The 18,516-nt window shown below is 40.0% G+C and overlaps 1 long non-coding RNA gene across 1 annotated transcript; it reads right to left on the bottom strand.

Annotated features, from left to right (window-relative positions):
* Positions 1–2,334: 2,334 nt before the first annotated feature.
* On the bottom strand, positions 2,335–3,217 carry LOC129871010 (uncharacterized). Its single transcript, XR_008762168.1, has 3 exons — positions 3,126–3,217; positions 2,951–3,032; positions 2,335–2,383 (listed from the first exon to the last, which is right to left on the bottom strand). It is a non-coding gene; the product is annotated as an uncharacterized LOC129871010 (long non-coding RNA).
* Between the last annotated feature and the right edge of the window lie 15,299 nt (positions 3,218–18,516).

Raw genomic sequence — 18,516 nt, 5'->3', positions numbered from 1 at the left:
ACCTAAGGGTCTGTTTAAGTGTTCACTGGCAGCATCCTCCTCATCTAGATCCTTTAAGGGTTGGTCCTCATAGTCACCCTCATCTTCAGACTCAATAACTGCATATTCATCCAGGTCAGGAGGGACTTCTATATTAGTATTGAGGGTGCATTTGGGGAGAGATTGTGTGTGTTGTTCTGTAGTTCTGCTTGCAGGATGTTGAGGAGGTGTGTGGTTGTACTGAGTTTGCAAGGGTGTAATATCCATCCCCACTTAGTCATCCTCCAGCACAAATTGTTGGCATCCAAGGTTAGGATATTGTTCTTTCACATTGTCTACTACCAGAGGAATTTGTTCCTCGTGAGACAAATTCCTTTCTTCTATTCTTTTTTTTAATGCATCCCTTCTCCTTTTGCTCAGTTTATTCTTTTTTCCGTTAGACCCTGTGACACTAGTGCTTGCTACAGACCCTAGTTCTTTGTCCATAGAACCCAGTGGAGTGGTATGACTGGTAGTGTCAAGTTTTCCATCTGTGTTGTCATTAGGCTGAGTAATTATAGGAAGATCCATGTTATGAAGTGTAGGGGTTGAGTCTTCTCCCTGAAAATGCAGGTTATGTATTTGAAATGGGACTTGATAGTACCCTTGTTCCTTGTCACACCCCGATCTCAACAGGGTGTGATGGGCACCCGACCCCGTTCTCGGAGCCGAGCGAACCCGCTAACTCATATTACATTCTCAATCTCTTTAGAACTTTACATCAATAAGAAATAAAAAAACATATCTACGCTTTCCGAATCTTGCTATCCAAAATCTATCATCTCATAAAACTCATGACATACTTCATAATAACCTATCGGCTGGTGACGCTGCTTACAAAGCTGACACACTATACCCACAACTCTGTCTGCAAAGTCTCTAACTTTGAATGAAACATCATAGCGCATATACTCTGACTCGGCAACACTCCAGGAACAAGTGGAGTTGCTAACCCCGCTGCAACATCTTCTATAGTAACTTCTACTTGTCTGGGTGTACCTGCGTGGCATGAAACGCAGCCCGCAAAGAAAAGGGGGTCAGTACGAGTAATGTACCGAGTATGTAAGGCATGAAAATCAGCATAATAAAGAACATAAGGTATGAACAACCATATCGTAGAATCATAGACATATAGTGAGTTAAGAGAGTAACCTGTACATATGAGTGCCCTTTTAGGCCAGATGCCATGCATGCTTGTCTTATTATAAAAAACATTTCTTTTTCATATTCATAGAAAATAGAAGTCATATCACCAAACAACATCGGCATGCCCACATATGTCCCGCGTCCGGGCATCCCGCGTCCAGGATGAAAATTACTCCAACTGATCAGGTGGGAATGCGTCTATAGCGCCACATATACACCTCCCATATCCCCCATATACATATACATATACATATAGACAGCATGCAGGAGAGCTCAACGAAAGTCATGTATCTATCGGAGTGACGGAAGGTCGGTAACCTCCGATTATATTATGAATTAATCACGGTCGCTTTGTCTCACCTTGAAGGAACAATTATTGTAGGATGAGACTATCAACGAAAGATAATATTAAGAGAACGTAGAATAAGGTCACAATCTTATAAGGCGCCAAATCGTATACATATCCACATAGGACCAATTTTCAAGACTCGAAGAATAATCGGAATGAGCTATGATTAACAAAACAAGATAAGAGTCATGTCAAGTACCTTTTGAAAATTTCCATGGATTATATCAAAATAAAACTTTTGAAATCATATACGCGTATCTAAGCACGAGAAAATATCCTTTGGAAACTCAGAAAATTGGCCATCCTAGTGGCTCTACGAATAAGACTTCCTTGAAATTGTATAAAATGTCATATACTTATTTCATAAAAACCATGCCCAAAAGAAAGAGTAGCTCTATATACTTATGTCAAAACATGTCGAGAAAGAAGGGTAAACCTTACATACATGAAGCCGTTCTTATCATAGCCATCATAGACATATTCTCATCCTCGACATCATCATTGTCGTTATAAAACATATCCATCGTTATTGTCATAAAAGCTTGTAATACTGTAAACCTTTATTTTGGGAAACCATAGACATTTTGGAAAACATTGATGGGTTATAGGAAAAGTAGTCATTTCCTTGGGACCATTGACACCTAGCTTTTGAAAACAAAGAAAATATGAAAGCACTTATGGAACCATAACATAGGGAACATGCCTTGAACGAAAAGGGTAAGCCTTACATACTTATGCCAAAGACATGCCAAAAGAAGGAACGGTTCGCTTTAAATACTTATGCCAAAGACATGCCAAAAGAAGGAACGGTTAGCTTTACATACCTGTACCGCGCCTTACTAGCTTTTCTTATTCTTCCAACTTGTTAGTCTACATTCAAGAGAGTTGACATAGTCATTAGATTCATCACCATATACTCATCTTAATCCTTCAAACAAATTAATTTCTAATCTGCCGAAATTTCGGCAGCATCTCCCCTATAAATACACCATCCCCGAGATCTCAACTCGGCCACCATGTCAACAATCATATCAACAACAACAACCAGCAGTATATATACAATCAAATCACCTCAACTTTACACAACACAAGTTCCAAACAACTAGCATAAAACTCCGATACCAAAATAGAGTTTTTAACCTTTATTTCGTAAAATCTTTAACCATACCAAACGGGGGGTCGTGTGGCTGAAACCAGAAGCAACCACACCCTTTTTAAAATACTTTAAATCCCTGCAACATACAATCCAACCAGCTGCACCCGCAGCGCCTCAACGACCATACACTACGCGACTTCGATTTAGCTACTACGACTTTAATTTAGTAGTTTCCAACATCATACCCCCTTATACATTTTCTCTGCTTCCAGCCATATTTAGGACACGTAATACACCTCATAACAACATCATAAACTCCAATGTTAAAGGAGAGACCTTACCTTTACCGAAACTCTCCAAAACTTGCCTCGGAAGCTCTCCTAGCGCGGCTAAAACTTTGGGGCTGTTCGGTGATGTTTTGGGCTGCTCCAAACCATAAAATTTCATTACCAATACCTTCATAACACCTTGGTACACCCTAGATAATTAATTCACGAAGCAAAATCGGAGACTTACCTTTTTTTCCCTTGGCCGAACCTATTCTTTCTCTATCTTCAAGTTTGTTCTCTTCCTTTTTTCTCTAGAACTCTCTTGAATCCTCTTGTTGATAAAGAAGACTTAATGGACAAATATGACTTCAAAGTCATCAACATATATATATATATATATATATATAAGCCACTTAATTAATGGGCTAAGTTCCAAGACTTGGGCCCTTTCCTTGTGTTGGGCCTCTCTTATTATTTTGATTTCTTTCCAAGCCCAATCCCTTGGCCCATATGTTTTCATAAACTACATTTTGTGAACTTCCAACTTATATATATATATATATATTTTTTCCTTATTCTTTCTTCTTCTTTTTTTCAATATTTCCATCTCCAAAATTCCATAACCAACTTATGTCTCAAACAAGACCAAAACGTAGCATTATCCTTCACTTGTTACAATTATTCCAAATGTCCAAATGTACAAAAATATGGGTTGTAACATTGCTGCTGCATATCAATATCCCTTCTGTCAACATGCATTGCATTGTCCTTCAAGATAATACCTGCTCTTTCCTCCAAGGATTCCTTTGAGTTAACAGGTGCAACTTCTTCCAAGATTTGCAGATATGTAGACTGAGTAGGAGTTGTAATGTTGCCCATTTCTAGATTAAAAGTGGGAGAAGCTACAGGTCCCAGTTCATGCAACTCTGTGGCCCTATTTTGCACATTCCTTTCATTTAATTTAGCAGCTGAAAAAATATATGAAGTGGTAGTAGGACCTCTAGAGTCACTCCTAGGGTCAACCATACGGTTCTCATGCAAAACATGAGACATAACCCCCCCTCTAGGTACCCCATCCTGCAAGTTAATTGGCTTTTCCTGAAACCCACCATCCTCACCTCCATTAACTACTTCAGCAGCAGCAGTTAAAACATTCAATACATTACGACTACAAGAGGAGCCATGGGGGATTGGGAGCATTGAGTCAATACCTGATCGATGCTCGCTCTGTACAGTTTGAATTATGCTGGTCGTAGTGACAGTATTACCATCAATACATGTAGTTCTGACTTGAGTGGGTTTATATACCTGTTGAGTGTTGCCTTGTATCTTTTGGGTGTTTTGTACGGTTTGGGTCTTCCCTTTGAATTTTCTTCTCTTTGGGGTTTGCCATTGGTTGTTTGGGACTTGATTCCTGTTCTGGTTGTTTGAGTGTTCCTGTACTTTGTTTCTTCCTCTTTGAGTTGTGGTGGTTGTTTCTTGTATCGGTACCTGTTGTCTGACACTTACAACATTAGTTAAAATAGTCGGAGAAGAGATCATACCTGTGTTTTTTGTCGACTCATCTTTCTTTGGCTCTTCTTCCTTGTTTTTGGCCTTATTGCGTTCTGCATCTCTTCTGCTGACTGGGCAGGCTAGAGGAGTATGACCCTGGTGTTTGCAATAAGTACAATAAAGTGGTATATCCTCATATTCGATATCCTGCCATCTACCTTCCCCATTTGGATCATCATTTTCATCAAAGCCAATCCACACACTTTGGATTCTAGGCTTGGTGATGTCCATTTGGACTTTTACTTTCGCTACGCTCCCCCTCGTCTTTTGCATGAAGTCCATGTCCAAGTGCAACACTTGTCCCACGTCCTCCAGCAAAATCGTAACAAATTCTTTATGGAAACAATGCCATGGGAGCTCTGGGAGGATGACCCAAACTGGGAGAATGGGGGTTTCATAATTTGGATCAAAAGTAGGGGTCCAAACTTGAAACCTCATAAAGACACCTTCAATGTACATTCGCTTGCTATCTAACACAGTAGCTCTATCGTGTTCGTTGTCCAGGTCTATGTATATATGTCTAGAATTAAAGTGAGTAATCTTGACCTTGCCCCGAAGCTCTGTTTGGGTAATAAATTTCTTTCGAATTACCTACATTTTGGGCATTGGACTATAGAACTTGCCTATGAGAGTATACTTACATGATTCAGCCATTTTAATCATATAGTCTTCTCTCTTAAACATAATAGCCGGACAACCTTGTTTCGTCACTCTTTTTGGAGTTGTAAGGTCAATTTTGGTTGTAGGCTCAGTTTGTGTAGCTCTCAGACGTGTGGCCATGGATTGCTTTGCTATAGGGGGTGGAGGATGATTAGTGTTGGTGGGTTGGTTGGTAGGGGAGTTAGTCTTTGGGGGTAGCGTACTGGGGGTTAGGGTCACTACCGGATTTCTAGAATTTTTTGGGTCGTATTTTTGGAAATTAGAAGATATTGGAGGGAAGTCTAAGATGAGAGGATGTTTGGTACTTTTAGGATTAGTTAAGGTGTTAGGATTGTCTGGGGTGGTGGTTTGTTCAGTCAAAACATTTTCGGGCACTAGAAGACTGTTTTCTACTCTATTGGCACAAGTTGGGAATTTGGAATTTGAGTTAGAGATGTCTAAAACTTGTGTGGTTTGGTTTAAAACGTTCGTACTGATATGGGGGTTAATAATACTTTGAGAATTTCTTTGGGTGTTCACCGGAGGAGTGATTCCGGTGATTTTTACGTTAGGTTCAACACTAGTATTGGCATTTGAAGTGTCGGGGGAGTCTTTTTTTGAATGTAAATTATCCTGATGATTACTTTGATGGTGCGAAGTAATATTCAAACTAGAAACATTTTTTCCTATCACCGGAGCTCCGGCGCCATCGCTGCCAGCGTTAGTATTCAAATTGGAAACCCTAATTAAGAAATTCGAATTGATAGGGATTATACCTGATGGGGCTTTTTGTGTTTCTGGACTCCTCTCTTCAAGATGAACAGGTTGGCATTGCTAATTTTGGAATTGGAGCTTTGCCCCTGCGCTGCCTCCTGCAGGTGGGATAGGAACCCTAATTTCCAAATTCGAGGAGCTAGGTGTTGTGGCTGAGGGGGATTTTTTGTTCATTGTGTTAGTTGTAAGATCTTCTACCAAACCCCTAGAACAATTTGTATTTTCGCCACCAGACACAGCGGCGCCGCCACAGTCAGAAATTGCTTCACCGCCGAAATTCTTCAAATTGATATTCGACGAGTTTGGCTTTGTGTATGGTGGAGATTTTTGGATGGTTGTATTCGTATTGACCTCCTCTACAAGGTGGCATTGGTCTTGGAGTTCGAATGTCGCCGGAATGCCGATGTCGGAATTCAATAGAGTGTCGCCGGCGACGCCGTCACCCATTGGAGCTGGGCTTTTAGTATGAGGTGTACCTGGAGGTGCAATATCAACCCCAGGTGATGCACCACCTCAAATTACATCGGAGGCCGTCCAATTTGCAGTTCGAGTGGCCGGCGATTCGCCGGAATTCCATCTCACAGTCGCCTCTGGATTTCTCTTAATTTCCACGGTGAAATCCCTTGGATTTTTGATATGATGTGGCTGGGATGTTGTTCTAACATCCCCAATTGATGGTTTATCAATACAAATTACAGAAGTTGAGCTAGAATTGGTTCCTCGATCAGTGGCAGAATGTTGAACAGTGATCGCTGTTGTTTTTTCAACATTTCTGAAGCTTCGGATGTCCGATTGAGACGATTCCTGTTGTGTTGGATTCGTCTCGTCGATACCTACGACTCTATTTTTTGAACGAAATTTTTGGAGGTCCGGAGGTGGATCCGGCTCCCTGGTAGCCATAAGTTAAAAACTAGTCTTCTTTGAGAGCTTTTTTTCTAGTGAGATGTTAGAGAGAGAAAATAGTTGAGGAAAATGAATTGCGATAGAAACCTTGTTGTTGGGTCTTCAATGGGAAGCTTGAATTCTTGAAGTTCTTGAAGGCAATCCTTGTTGGAGATGGATTTAAAGGAGAAGAGAGTGGATTTTCTAGGGCTTTTAGAGAGAGGAAGGGACTGAAATAATGGTCCAAAATGTGACCAAATCAGTGTATATATAATTAGGGAAATGTCCAATTTTCCTTTTTTCAAAATCTGGAAAAATGGGCTAAAATCCTCCGGGCGCTATAATGGCACATCGCACCACTGCAGTGCCAAGTTGAATATAGGCTTAAAACCTGCACATCTGATAGTGGCGCGTCGCGCCAAGGACCAAACTACTGAGGTTGTTTTCTGGCGCTATAGCGCCGCGTCGCGCCCTTACAATGCCAAGCCTAAATTTTCTGGGTTCTGGAAAATAGGCTTAAAAACCTTGCAGGCCTAATAGTGGCGCATCGCGCCAGGGAACAAACTACTAAGGCTTGTTCCTGTCGCTATAATGGCGCGTTGCGCCACTACGGCGCCAAATCCAAGTTTCCTGTAGTTATAGCCCAGGCCTGAAATTCCTACAGTGCTGGTCCATCTTAAGATAGTCATAACTTTTGACTTTGAACTCCAAAGAATGCAATCTTGGCGGCGTTGGAAAGAAGACTCAAAGACCTTTAATTTAATAGATCATTCCACCCAGATCGTCACATTCAAAAAGATATGGTCATTAGAAGTCGACCCTTATACGAACTCATTGGAAAACTTAGCCAAGACGAATTCTTTTGGACTTAGCTTGGTTCTAGGGATCCCTTATGACCCTAAATTACCTTTAACACTTTTCAATTACTTAGGAACTTATCCTTATTCATGCATACACTTCATAATAGTCGAGTTCGATCCTACAGGTACCCAAAGAACGGTCCGAATCTTAGTAAAATTATTTGGGGGTGTTACATTATCTCCCTCTTGGGATCATTCGTCCTCGAATGATGTGTAAACCAAGGATGGACTCGAGGTACAATTCATAATCAAAATCCATTCATTCAACCAATCAAACTCTCAAAATAATTTACTAGCCAGACTCACAATGCATATACGAATTTCAATTAAGAAAATGAACATTACCTTCAACATTCTCATCGATGGGCACAAATAGATGTGGATATTTAGCTTTCATATCTTCCTCCGCTTCCCATGTGGCTTCCTCAAAAAATTGATTTCTCTACAAGACTTTGACCGAGGCAATCTCCTTGTTCCTCAATTTGCGAACCTGGCGATTAAGGATTTGGACCGGAACCTCTTCATATGACAAGCTATCCTTAATTCCAATACTATCAATGGGGACTACCAATGAGGGATCACCCAAGCACTTCTTCAACATCAAAATGTGAAATACCGGATGAATAGCAGTTAATTCCGAGGGTAACTCCAACTCATAAGTGACACTCCCAATCCTCTTCACCACTTGGTAAGGACCAATATATCGAGGACTAAGCTTCCCCTTCCTTCCAAACCTCATGACACCCTTCATGGGTGACACTTTAAAGTACACCCAATCATCCACCTCAAACTCTAAGTCTCTCCTCCTCATATCGGTGTAAGATTTTTGGCAGCTTTGTTCTATCTTCATCCTATCTTGAATAACTCTCACCTTCTCCATAGCTTGGTGAACAAAATTAGGCCTAATCAACTCAACTTCACCGACCTCAAACGACACAATTGGTGATCTGCACCTCCTCCCATACAAAGCTTCGTAGGGAGCCATTTGAATGCTTGCATGATAACTATTATTATATGAAAACTCTATGAGAGTTAAGTGATCATCCCAATTTCTTTTGAAGTCAAGTACGCATGCCCTCAACATATCCTCCAATGTCTGGATGGTGCGCTCCGCTTGGTCATCTGCCTAGGGATGAAAGGCCCTACTAAGATTCACCTTTGAACCCAGTCCCTTCTGAAAGGACCTCTAAAATTGAGAAGTGAATTGAGATCCTCTATCTGAGATGATAGACAAAGGGACCCCATGCAACCTGATGATCTCATGGATGTATAATTTTACATAATCTTCTACGGTGTCGGTAGTCTTAACTGCCAAGAAGTGAGCTGATTTCATCATCCTATCCACAATCACCCAAATCAAATCATGTTGTTTTCGGGACCTCGGCAAACCTGTAATAAAGTCCATATTGATCATCTCCCTTTTCCATTCTAGAATTTCTATGTTTTGAGCTAACCCACATGGACTTTGATGCTCAACTTTAACCTGTTGGTAATTTGGGCACTTGGAAACAAATTCTGCGATATCTCTCTTCATTCCACTCCACCAATAAACTTCTCTCAAGTCATGATACATCTTTGTAGAGCCAGGATGAATAAAGTATCTAGAACTATGCGCTTCGACCATAATCCTTTCTCGCACATCATCAACATCTGGGACACACAATCTATTTTGGTACTTCAACACACCATCTCCCCTTTGGTAAAAACCATCACCTTTTGTTTGTGAACAACTTCCTTCAATTGGAGAAGGATAGGATCTTGTTCTTGCTTCTCGTTTACCTCTGCCACGAGTGAGGATGCAGACCCATCACGAATATTAACTCCACCTTCGCTATTCTCTTCAAGATGAACTCCCAATCGAGCTAGTCTATGCACTTCTTTAGACAATTCTTTCCTCCCCTTCTCTATATGGGTAGTACTACCCATAGACAACCTGCTAAGAGCATCAGCAACAACATTAGCTTTACCTGGATAGTAGAGGATGCTCATATCATAGTCCTTGAGTAGCTCGATCCACCTCCTTTGCCTCAGATTGAGTTTCTTCTAGCTGAAAATGTATTGTAAACTCTTATGATCGCTGAACACGTCAACATACACTCCATACAAATAGTGGCGCCAAATTTTAAGAGCAAATAACATAGCTGCCAGCTCAAGGTCATGAGTTGGGTAATTTCTCTCATGAATGTTAAGCTGTCTTGAAGCATAGGCTATCACTTTTCTCCTCTGCATCAACACACAGGCCAAACCAACTCTAGACGCATCTTAATAGATCACAAAATCCTCTGCTCCCTCGGGCAAAGTTAGAATAAGAGCAGTGGTCAGTTTGGTTTTTAATTTCTGAAAACTCTCCTCGCAAGCATCGGACCATTGGAAATTAGCCTTCTTTTGGGTCAGCTTGGTCAATGGTGATGATATGGATGAGAATCCCTCTACAAACCTTCGATAATAGCCAGCCAAACCCAAAAAGCTTCTTATATCTGTTGGGGATGTGGGTCTGGGCCAATTTTCACTGCCTCAATCTTCTGAGCATCAACCTAAATATCATCTCCAGATATAATATGGCTGAGAAAAGCCACTGATGCAAGCCAAAATTCACATTTGGAGAACTTTGCATACAATACCTGGTCTCTCAAAGTTTGCAAGACGACTCTAAGATGATAGGCGTGCTCCTCATCATTCTCAAAGTAAACCAAAATATCATTAATGAATACAATCACAAACATATCAAGATATGGCTTAAATACTCGATTCATGAGATCCATAAAAGCTGTAGGGGCATTAGTCAACCCAAAGGACATAACCAAGAATTCAAAATGGTCATAACGGGTCCGAAAAGCTGTCTTTGGGATGTCATACTCCCTCACCTTCAACTGATAGTAGCCCGATCTTAGGTCTATCTTTGAGAAACAAGTGGCACCCTGAAGTTGATCAAATAAATCATCTATTCTAGGGAGAGGGTATTTGTTCTTTATGGTGACCTTGTTTAGCTGCCTATAATCAATACATATTCTCAGGGACCCATCTTTCTATCGCACAAATAGGACGGGAGCACTCCATGGTGAGACACTCGGCCTAATGAATCCCTTATCTAGTAAGTCCTTTAGTTGTTCCTTTAACTCTTTCAACTCAGCAGGAGCCATTCTATATGGAGGGATAGAAATAGGCTGGGTACTAGGAAGGACATCGATCCTAAAGTCGATCTCGATATTAGGAGGGACTCTGGGAAGATCTTCGAGAAAGACTTCAGGAAACTCATTGACAATCGAGACCAACTCAAAGGATGGAGACTCAATACTATCATCTTTCACTCGAACGATGTGATAAACACACCTTTTCGAGATTAGTTTTCTTGCCCTAAGGTAGGAAATATACTTACCCTTAGGCACAATAGGGATACCCTTCCACTCCATGATAGCCTCATTCAGGAATTTGAACTTAAAAATATGAGTCCTACAATCAATAGAAGCATAGCAGACATAAAGCCAGTCCATGCCAAGGATCACATCAAAATTGACCATGTCCAACTCAACTAAGTTGGCCAAGGTATCCCTATGATGGATTGACACAGTGCAGTCTATATAGACTCTCTCAGCTAAGACAGAATCACCGACAGGAGTAGCTATAATGAAAGGCTCAAGAAGACATTCAGGAATTTTATTAAATTTACTAGCGACGTAAGGAGTCACAAAAGATAGTGTGGCACCCAGATCCATCAAAACATAACAGTCAAGAGAAGAGACTCGTATCTTACCCATCATGACATTGGGGGAGTTCTCCTAATCTTGGCGACTACCCATGGCATATAAATGGTTTATACCTCCGCTTGTACCTCAAGTAGTGCCCCTCTGATTACCTCTAGCTAGTGATGCGGTGGTAGAATACTGTTCTTTGTTCCCCCATGTTGGACACTTCTTCTGAAAATGGTCCACTTGGCTGCATTTATAACAACCAACTCTTCCCGCTCTACACTCTCCCAAGTGGAGCTTACCGCATGGTGGTTTTCCTTTCGAACCTTGACCCATGCTAACCTGGGATTGAGAACCCTAGGATCTGAAATTCTGGTGACTTTGTCCCTGCCGATCATACCTATTATGCGACATAGGTACACTTGCAGTGGACGAGGCATAGTTGGAAGACCTCTTCTGGAAGAAGGAATTGTTGCCCCTATTCTGCCTCTATTCATTCTCATGCCCCGCTGACTTTGCCTTCTTGCTCAGATGCTCTTCCCTGTCTTCCTCTTATCATCCTCCACCTGTTGAGCATACACCATTAATCTTGAAATGTCCATGTCGGAGATCAACAATGCCACTTTGCACTCCTTTTTCATATGTCTTCCCAATCCAGAGACAAATTTTCTCATCTTCGACCTCATATCAGGGATCATCTCTGGAGCATATCTGGACAGCTGGATGAACTTTAGACAGTACTCTTTAACGGTCATACCCTCTTATTTCAGATTTACAAACTCTTCCACTTTCGCTTCCCTCAAATCCCTGAGAAAGAAGTGGTCAAGAAAGGCTCCCTCAAATTTATCCCAAATAGCAGGCTCAGCATCTTCACCTCTACTTTATTCCCACTGGTTATACCAGATATTTGCCACATCCTTGAGCTGATAAGAAACCAACTCAACCCCCTCGATCTCCGTATCATGCATAGCTTTAAGGATCTTCCACATCTCATCAATAAAATTTTGGGGGTATTCATCAACCTTAGAACCCGTAAATGCCGGCAGATTCATTCTCAAAAAATCTCTAATTCTTGTGGCAGCAGATGACTCTTGGGAACTAGAGCTAAGAGTTGGCAAACTCTGATTACCATTGCGGGCAGCCACTAATTGAGTGAGCATGGCAATTGCTCCTCGAAAATCTGCCTCCGAGGTTGGTGCAGGCGGAGTGGTAGACACTTGAGGTGCCTCAGCATACCTTGCAGGGTGACCCCTAGTCCTTGATGGGCGTATTTCTGACTTTGGAATCTCTATGTTATCGATATTCCTATGGCTGGAAGTACGTTTAGGAGGCATTATCTGTAACGTATAAATGCACAAATTAGAAAGGAAGTTTTATAGAGTTTAACTCTATCGCATGAGTTCAGAGTATCAAAGAAGTGATATAATTCTTAATGTCTTATAGCCTCCTGATTATAAGTATAGTGCACAGCACACCCATAAGCAAGACTTTACTAGACACGTCTTCATAGACTCTCTAGGACTCTTGAACTCTAGTCTTTGATACCATGTTTGTCACACCCTGGGAGGGTACCCTAGACGTGATCGACACTCGAAAGCCATTTTTGACCTTCAACCGAACCACTTAGTCCAGTCATACTTTCATTCAGTCACGCTCTATCAGCGAAAGACTCAATCATAAGGATACTATTCATCATTTAGGGCCAAAGGCCAAAAAAATACCCAATCAATAACTAACTAGAATAAAACTAGTCAAAATGGCCAATTCAAAACTTCCACACTCTAGTCTATGAAGCCTCTATCAATAATCCAGGAAGTGCCAATGACAATTCCATGGCTACCAACAATCACAATAAAGGAAACAAAGCAAAGCTATAAATATGATCTGAGTATCCTCCAAAAACTGGGAAAACTAACCAATTAGCTGGAAGTGAGAAGATCTTCAACGGTGCGTCGGTTAATGATCTCTAGTATTTGTCTTTGCATCTTGAAATGATGCAGGCCAAATAGCATCAGTACATAGAATGTACGAGTATGTAAAATGGCCGAATGAAACAAACATCAAGAAAGAATCAAATCAACTCAAAATCTCAACTTAAGAGAAAGAACAACTCAATCAAGTGTCCTAAGTCTAAACAGGGATATGATTTAGATGGGACCAATCACATTCAATTCAACCCAATATGACTCAGAGTACTATCAAGACCTATATAGGAGTTTCTCTTATCCGACAACCATCACTTATGAGCCATTGATAGTACAGCAAGCCGACATTGTTGCCACGTACATTCATACCTTGCCAGGGTAGAAACGAATCTACCAATCATGGATCCAATCCAACCAAGTCCTATCATGTCAGGACAATAAAGTTTGGGGAAGCATCCGACTTTAACGATTCAATCCCCTCCTACGTTTGGCGACGTAGTTATTAGATTCAAGTTATTACTTACTCTTACCCAATTTGGTGCTCGATACTCCTCCTAAGACTCAATGCTCATAAAATTCCATCAAATCAACTCAGTCAAATCATATCGACAAGTCTCATTTGGAACCTTGTTAATTCATAAATTCTATCACAATCAAACCTCTTTCAATCATACTATTCGACCAATCTCAATCGTATCTTTCAAGAGTAGTTAAATATGTATTTGTAACAATATACAAACCTATCTAATCGTTCCTCTATTAATTTAACAATTCTTTTGGGACTCATCAAACTCCAAGGTTCTAAATCAATAATTCAAGATGAGCAACATATTTAAGAAAATTAACATATGTAACATAATCGACATAGTTAAGAAAATCAATAAAGTATGTTTAACAACTCTTATCCATCAACTCATACTAACATGAAGATTTTAGAAATTTCTTGACTCAAAAACATCAACATAACAAGAATCAAATTAATAGATGAAAAGACTCATTTGGACATAAGCCTATCAAGAAACTCCATTCTTATGAACATTTAACCTCAAAGAATGTGTAGGGTACATGGGTGGACTCAACCCATGCTTTGAGTAGCCTTACATACCTTAGAGTAGATATCGAAGAAACCTTGTTGTTGGGTCTTCAATGGGAAGCTTGAATTCTTGAAGTTCTTGAAGGCAATCCTTGTTGGAGATGGATTTAAAGGAGAAGAGAATGGATTTTCTAGGGATTTTAGAGAGAGGAAGGGACTGAAATAATGGTCCAAAACGTGACCAAATCAGTGTATATATAATTAGGGAAAATGTCCAATTTTGCCTTTCTTCAAAATCTGCAAAAAATGGGCTAAAATCCTCCTGGCGCTATAATGGCACGTCGCTCCACTGCAGCGCCAAGTTGAATATAGGCTTAAAACCTGCACATCTGATAGTGGAGCATCGCACCAAAGACCAAACTACTGAGGCTATTTTCTGACGCTATAGCGGCGCGTCGCGCCCTTACAGCGCCAAGCCTAAATTTTCTGGGTTTCGGAAAATAAGCTTAAAAACCCTGCAGGCCTAATAGTGGCGCATCGCGCCAGGGACCAAACTACTGAGGCTTATTCCAGATGCTATAAAGGTGCATCGTGCCACAGCGGAGCCAAGCCCAGGTTCCTGCAATTATAGCCCAGGCGTGAAATTCCTGCAGTGCTAGTCCATCTTAAGATAGTCATAACTTTTGACTCCGAACTCCAAAGAATGTAATCTTGGCGGCGTTGGAAAGAAGATTCAAATACCTTTAATTTAATAGGTAATGGGCCACCCATATCTTCACATTCAAAAAGATATAGTCATTGAAAGTTGACTCTTATATGAACTCATTGGAAAATTTAGCCAAGGCGAATTCTTTTGGACTTAGCTTGGTTCTAAGGATCCTTTATGACCCTAAATCACCTCTAACACTCTTAAATTACTTAGGAACTTATCCTAAATCATAAATACACTTCCCAATAGTCGAGTTCGATCCTACACGTACCCAAAGAACAGTCCGAATCTTAGTGAAAATTTTTGGGGGTGTTACAATGGGTTCTAGAGTTATCTATAATTTCTATTGAGTTTTTGTATAAATTCATGTGTATTGATGATGTCTTTGAGTTGAGTATTTGAGGTACACATTAATGTCTTCTTTCACATGAACCCAAATTGATATTTTATTTCATTATATTATGCAGTGATGGAGTGTTTTTAAAACATGATTAGTGAAGGTTTTGAATGAGAAAGAGTTGAGTTTTGAGGAGTACCATAACTATTGTTTTGAGTATGAAAGAGTTGAAAATTTATATATGTTCTTTTAAAACATATATTTGAGAATGAGTTGTCTAAGAAGTTCTTAATTTTTTTTATTTTGAACATTAATATTTTGAATATAAATGATTGTTTGAGATGGAGTTTTGAAAAGGTATGAATGATTTTGAGAAATCTCTTAATTATTATTTTGAGTATGAGTTTTTTGAATATAAACTAATTAAGCATTATTACATTAAAATATCTATTTTGAGATTGAGTTGAAGAGATAAATATTTTTTAAAATACATTCATTGAGTTGAAGTTGTATCTAATTTAAAGAGAAGAGATGAGTTAAGTTTTGAGTTAAGTCCAAAAGTGACTAAACGAGTATTTTGAGTATTTTACTCACTTGATGTATATGAGCATAATAAAGCATTTTAGGAGTAGTATTGAGCACCGATATGGGGTGAGCCCATAAACTACGTACCCAGGATGAATAGAGGCTCTGCCTCTAAGTCCCAAAATGATGGACTTGAGAAAGTATGGATCCATTGAGTCGAGTCCCTTACCTAGGTATTCGACGGCTGAGGCAATGGCAGTGCAAAGCGTTGTATCATCACTATCTCATAAGTGATGGTTGTTGGTTAGAAAAACTCCTTATAAATGAATGGTTGATTTGGTAAAGTCTCAAATTATTGAGTCCATTTTCAAAGCATAGTTTAATTTTAAACTACATGTTTATTGAATTGAGTTAAGTATTTTCAGAGTTAAGTTCTTTAAGTTGAGTTGAGTAATTTCAGAGTTAAGTCCTTTGAGTTGAGGTTGTGTATTGTTGATCGTATTTTCCTCTTAGCTATTTTACATACTTGTACATTGCATGTACTAACGCCTTTCTGCCTGCATTATTTTATGATGCATATTGCTAGAGGTCATCAACATGCGCTCCGTTGAAGATTTATTCTATTCCTGATAGTGGTGAGACCTCCTTGCTTTCGGGGGAATCATATTTATTTCATTCATTGCTTATGAGTAGTTTCTTTAAGGTAGACATGGGCTTGTTTTGGTACCTTGTTGATAATGATAGAGACTTCATAGACATATATTGAGTAGATTGGAGTTGAGGTCCTTTTGAGTCTGTTTTTATGAAAACTATTTCTTATGAGATTGAGTTTACTTTTAAGAATTGTTTATTTTAAAATTATCCCTTTATTGAGTATTGATTGGTTAGCTCACTTGATAGTCTCCTTGTTATTGGATTGATCTTTCGTTTCTTGATTAAACATGTTGTTAGACCAAGTATTTCACTTAGGACCAGAAATAGTCTCCGAGTACCGACCACGCCTAGGGTATCCTTATGGGACGTGACAACCTTGGTATCTGAGCTCAGAGCTGAAGAGTCCTAGGGTGTATATGACGTTGTATTGAGTAGACTCTTGCTTATGGGTGTGTTGTGCACCAGACTTATAATCAGGAGGCTATACGACTTTAGAAATTCTTTCACTTCTTCACATTCTGAGCTCGTGAGAAAGAGTTTAACTCTATCATGCCCCTTTTTAATTTGTCTATTTATTGGTTGCAAATCATGTCTCCTAAGCATACTTCCATCTAGAGGAACCCCTCCAGCATTGAGGTTTCATAGTCCGAGATGCCCTCACCCTCTAGGGTGAGAGGTAGGGGTCGACCTGCCCCGATATAGGGAGGTGCCTCAAATGCCTACTACTCAACCCGCTCTACCTTAGAGGCAGATTTCAGGGAGCTATTGCCATGCTCACTCAGTTGGTAGCTGCCCAGAGTGGTAACCAGAGTTTAACAACTCCTAGCTTTGGCTCTCAAGAGCCATCAACTTCGGTAAGAATTAGAGATTTCTTGAGGATGAATCCACTAGTCTTCATGGGATCGAAGGTTGAGGAGGACCCTAGAACTTTATTGATGAGATGTGAAAGATTTTGAAAGTGATGCATGTTATTGAGATTAAGGGAGTTGAGTTGGTTTGTTATCAGCTCAAGGAGTGGCAAATGTTTGGTAAAATCAGTGGGAAGAAGGTAGATGTGAGGATATTGATCCTGTAATTTGGGATGAATTTGAGAGTGTTTTCCTTGATCATTTCTTTCGAAGAGAATTGAGGGAGGCCAAGGTTGAAGAGTTCATGAACCTGAAACAAGAGGGATAATAGTGAAAGAGTATGGTCTTAATTTCATCTAACAGTCTAAATAGATTTGGGAGATGATCCAGATATGAGATATAAGATGAGAAATTTTGTCTCTGGCCTGAGTAAACATGTGAAGAAGGAGTGTAAGACCTCATTATTGATTTTTGACATAGATATTTCCAGGTTTATGGTATATTCTCTGCAGGTAGAGGATGATAAGAAGAAAGACAAAGAAGAGCCTTGAGAAAGAAGGCCAAATCAGCTGGGCATGAGAATGAGTAGAAACAAGGCAATGGAAATAGGTCCTTCTTTCAGAAGAGGTCATCTAAATATGCCACATGTTCAGCGAGTACTCCTGTGCCCAGCTACAGGTATGATAAAAAATCCTAGAGTGATCAAAATTTTAGAGCTCAGGTTTCCCAATCCCAATAAAGTATGGCTTAAGGTCTGAAGGGAAAGCAGCCCTGCAGTAAGTGTGGTAGACTCCATTTGGGAGAATGTAGAGAGGGAGATAATGATTGTTATAAATGTGGTAAGATGGGTCAGTTTTGAAGAGAGTGTCCGATGTGGGCCGAAAAAGCCTAATCTTCTATCGCAGCACCATCAGGTCAAGGTAATCAGAGAGGTACTACTTCAGGAACAAGCGGGGGTACAAATCATCTTTATGCTATGGGTAATAACCATGATCAGGAGAACTAACTAGATTTTGTCACTGGTATGCTTCAAGTCTTTACTTTTGATTGTTATGCTTTGCTAGATCCGGGTTCCATATTGTCTTTTGTGATCCCTTATATGGCTAATATATTTGAGATCCTTCCCGAGAGTCTTCTTGAGCCTTTCAGTATTTCTACTCGTATTTGTGAGTCCATTTTAGCTAAGAGGGTCTATAGAGATTGACCTATGTC

This window comes from Solanum dulcamara, chromosome 10 (genome assembly GCF_947179165.1).
Source record: "Solanum dulcamara chromosome 10, daSolDulc1.2, whole genome shotgun sequence".
Lineage (NCBI taxonomy): Eukaryota > Viridiplantae > Streptophyta > Magnoliopsida > Solanales > Solanaceae > Solanum > Solanum dulcamara.
The sequence above is the reverse complement of the archived record's forward strand: the minus strand, read 5'-3'. Positions and strand labels throughout refer to the sequence as shown.